This window comes from Nuphar pumila, chromosome 12 (assembly GCF_984573655.1).
Source record: "Nuphar pumila chromosome 12, dmNupPumi1.hap1.1, whole genome shotgun sequence".
Taxonomy (NCBI): Eukaryota; Viridiplantae; Streptophyta; class Magnoliopsida; order Nymphaeales; family Nymphaeaceae; genus Nuphar; species Nuphar pumila.
Window position 1 is genome coordinate 20,675,498 of NC_143260.1, and position 5,037 is coordinate 20,680,534.

A 5,037-nucleotide genomic window follows, 5' to 3' on the forward strand; every position below is an offset into this window, starting at 1 on the left:
CTGATAATGGATCGGGTTGACTCGATACCGGCTAGGATCGGGTCTCACAGGATCCGGTAAGAGTTTGAGGAATTGGGGTACATAACATGCCTTCATTGAGAGGGGGTTGTGTGTGTTCTCCCAAGAAGACAAATTTGTGTGTTCGGGTGTGTACGGAGGAATATCTTGGGACTCAAGATAATTCATATGTCAATGTTACCTATGATGATTTTATAATAAAATAGCATATAAAAAAGATAAATAACATATAAATAAAATAGATATGTGTTTAACGAAAATGTCCTCCTGTGAGAGAGATATGTGTTTGACAAAAATGTCTTTCCATAAATAGCTTTGCACATTGTCGTGAATCAAGGTTTCCGCATTGGTTTTTAGCTTGTGTTACAACACATTGTCGCCTTCTCATTCTTGTCTTGTGTTACAAAACATTCCCGGGTTCATTCCTACCTCGTGGAGATAACTATAAATTGATCGACTGGTTCGATCATTGGTGGGCATTTGTCAGCCATCTCTTTTTGCAGTCTTCTTTTTTTCTTCGTTTTTGTTAGGCAGTATGGAAAAAAGCAATGACGAACAAACATTCCAATAAATGTCATTAAGGCATCATGAGTACATTTCCATGTCATCATGTTATTGTTGAAGAACATATGTCGTCGTGTGTGCCATTAAGGCATTATTTTGTTATTGCAGGTGCATGTTGGCTTTTAGACGGTTGGAAAATTAAAGATATTTGTAAGATGCTGGGACCTGTTGACAAGAATGCTTGGTTACAGATGCGAGGAAGGGCCTCTACCTCATCTGGTATTGTCCATTCAATCAATATATGCAATATAACGCAAATCGCAGTTGTAGTAACATACTACCGATTTGTGAGATATTGTTTTATTTGTTAATATCGATTTATAAGCTATTATGCTGAATTGTCGTATCGATTTGTAATATATTATGCGATATGTATATCGATTTGTAAGATATTATATATTTTCTAGTGTCGATTTGTAAGATATTTGTAGTATGATTTTAAAACATGTGTGTGCAGAATTTACACTATTGTGCGATTTCTGTATCGATTTATAATATATTATGCGATATGTATATCGATTTGTAAGATACTATGTATTTTCTAGTATCGATTTGTAAGATATTTATAGTGTGATTTTAAAATGTGTTCATGTAGAATTTACATTGTTGTGCGCTTGCGATAGCGATTTGCATATTCAAATCGCTGCTTATTTAGTGATTTCTATTAAAATGCTTCACAGTGTCGTAGATATAATTAAATCGTTGTCACCTGAATCGCTATTGTCAACACACATATATGATAAATCGTTTCTTTTATTGGCAGGATAAATAACAACTCGATGCATAGTATAAGCAAATAACCAATGAGTGTTGCTTTTATACTATGATTCATTCAATCGTTTCTTTAACTTGCTTAACTAATTGGTATCTGTTGTTATATGCATCTTGAATAAATCGTAGTAAACGTATGCGCTGGCTAAGGCAAATTGATATCTTGCTTGTGACAGTGGTGAGCTTATCATCTGGTTGCAGTGAAGATGATGTATCTCAATCATTAAAAACTTATGGAGAGGTAAACATTTGTACTAATGATGCACCTGAAGAAGTAAACATGTGCATTAATGATGCACATGATAAGAAGGATGCAGGCATTGGATTCACTCTTGACTTGAATGTTCCAGCAGAAGAAATGCAATTCGATAAAGAAGTAGACGATCATGACAGTACACTTAATAAAGGTGCAGGCACTGAGAATGTATATGATAGTGCACTTGACACTGTTCCCACAAAAGAAAATGCACTTTAATAATGATGAAGCTTCATCCAAATTTTACAATGATTATGCCTTAAAACTTGGCTTCAGTGTTAGAAGGTATTCTTAATTAAAAAATACACAGGGTGTCATGGTGAGAAAGACATATGTTTGTTCTAAGGAAAGTTAGAAGAAATCAAGCAGAAATCCAACAAGGAGCAAGACAGATTCAAGATGTGGTTGTCCAACGAGAATGGTGTTAAGAAGACTTCCGAATAGAAAATATGTAGTTCATACTTTAATCAGTGATCATAATCATGAATTAGCAACTTCATTTATGACTCCTATGTTAAGGTCACATCGTAAAGTAACTAAAGTTCATGTTGCAATTGCTGATAGCGTAGGCATTGCACCAAGGATGACATATAATTTGTGCATGCACATAAATGATGGTTGCGAGAATGTGTCATTCACACTTATAAATCTAAGAAACCACTTGAGAAGGAAGATGACAGATAACATGAAGAATGGAGAAATATGTTCTTTAGTTGATTACTTATAAAAGAAATCAAGCAAAGACCATGGTTTCTTTAGTGCAATGCAACTGGATGAAGATTGATATGTTGTGAATATGTTTTGGGTAGATTCAAAGTCAAGAGTAGATTATGAATACTTCAATGATGTGCTTTTTTTTATACGACAGTGAAGATTAATATTGAACAATGGCCATTTACGCAGTTTGTCAGAGTGAACTATCACTCACAGAGTTGCATATTAGGCGTCATTTTTTTGTATGACCAGACCAAGAAAACCTTTGAGTGGTTGTTCAAAGTATTTACACAGGCAATGAATGAGAAGCACCCTAAAGTTGTACTTATAGATGATGATCATGTAATTGTGACTGCAGTGTCTCATGTATGATCAGATGCACATCATCGCCTATGTTTGTGGTATATCATTCAAAATGCAACAAGGAACATATGACACATATTTAATCAGAAGATAGGGTTTTGATAAAAAAATTACATGGTGTGTACTTGAGAGCGTAGACGATGTCATCTTTATGTCTGATTGGGAGGAAATGATTTAGATGTATAACCTTGAAGACTGTGTGTGATTACAAAATTTATATACAGACAAAGAAAAGTGAGTATTGACATATGGAAGACAATACTTTTGTGAAGGTATGATAAACAATAAAGAACTTAATCTATGCATGTCATACTAAAGAAAACCTTGTATTCATGTTTAACAATATTTCGCTTCATGGAACAATATGAATTATTTGTAGACGATCTTAGACAGAATGAGCATGAACAATATGTGAAATGCTTTAAAACGCGTCATGTAACTTTGGGCATGAAAATATTGATACGACCTGCAGATCTGTATACACTAACTGCATTTGAATGGATTAAGAAGGAGGTTATACAGGTCACGACTTGCAACATAGAAGGACATATGCAAATCGAGAATATGCAAAAATATCATATTGTATGAGAGGGCGAAGATCATCCGAAAAGGCAAGAAGCACATATTACATACAATGTTGACAACATAACAATTGAATGTACGTGCAAAATGTATGAATTCAAATGTATTTTATGTCATTATGCATTAAAGGCATTTAATCAAGAGAAGATATAAGAAATACTTGAGATGCGAAGATGGACGAGACAAGCAATGATTGAACTGTTGAATACAGATAATGTCAGTCCATCTAGTGTTGATGAGAAGTGTCACATAACCTCCCATTACCAACAACTATGTAGGTCACTTATGTATGTTGCATATTTGACATCGAAAAGTGAAGAAACCTATGTATGCATGAGAAAAGTGTCAAAGGACTTACTTGAAAATATGCAGTTAATTTATTTCTCTTATATATCCACCCAAATGTGTCTGGTCGCTATAGAGGGGGCCTTGTTCTCCCTAGAAACTTCAACTAAGGTGAGCTTCAATATGTTTTGCGTTAAACCCTAATTTGAGTGTCCTCAAAATGGTGAGGAAGATACTTCTATATATCACTCTTAGGCCATATTTCAGCATGACTTTTGGTTTCTTATTGATTTTGACTGAGGGGTTTCTCTTGTTAAGAGCAAAAGTTTTCTGCGAGCCCGTGCAACGCCAGAATGGTAAAGGACATCTCCACTGCCCTTGTTTAGTGATTGCATTAGACGACTGCGTTTTGTTTCTAAGAGGATCAACCAATACAATCCTCAACTAGGGTCCTTTCCAGAACAAAACTCAATGATTAACGTGGTTCGTTCTTCTTGACCTACATCCATGACTCTAAACTTTTATCTTCTCTTCCTCACTTACATACGTACGAGAGGAGGAGGTTCCCTTATATCATCAACTTCTTTACATTTTGATAGACTTTTACATGTAGAGGGTGTTAGATCATTTTTCAGATCACACAGTTTCACAATCAACATCATGATATAAAACATGATATAAATCAAGATATGCAGCAAAATACAAATAATGATTAACAGTAGATCGAAACAGAAATAGGGAGCAAACATGTCGGTTTCCGCATCATACCAAAACTTAGACAATAGCATAGGAACAACCAGATGCAAAGAACACAATAAAAACAACATGAACATGTTTAGATTATGTAATAGGCTAAGGCGTATGAAAGTACTCCTCTTAGAGAAGATTCACCCCCACATACAGTGCAAACCGCGTCCAGCGCCCTTCTCCAAGGATACAATAGCCTCGACAATCAAAACTAGTACACTCCGACATATCGTTCTTCAAAGACAACCTCTACGAACCGAAATTGCAGAAAAAACCCTTCAAGGAAAACTCAGGAGAGAGAGCAAGAGCAACAGGGAAAAAGAAAACACAGAGTCTTTCTTCAGAATTCTGTGCATCTAGGATCTGCGTAACCCTAGCCCTAACCATGCTTTTATAACCCACGAACGGTTACAAAACGTGGAAGGAGCCCGTTATAGAATCCGAGGCACCGAGACCCGTTAACGGACTCCAAAGAGTCGAGATCCGTTAACTGGATTCGAAGAGACAATACCCATTAACGAGCACATACTATGAAGAGTCGTGACCCGTTATCATTTCTCATAACCCATTAAAGCATCTAAATAAACACAGAAACTTTGGGCAAAAAGGTACTTTGGTCTTGATTGGATATGGCCCTAAAGGGCCAATTACCCGAGCCTGAGCTCGAGCCCGACTCAACACGACATGGCGAACGGGCGTGTGTGTGTGTGTGTGTGTGGTAGTCATCCCAACCTATT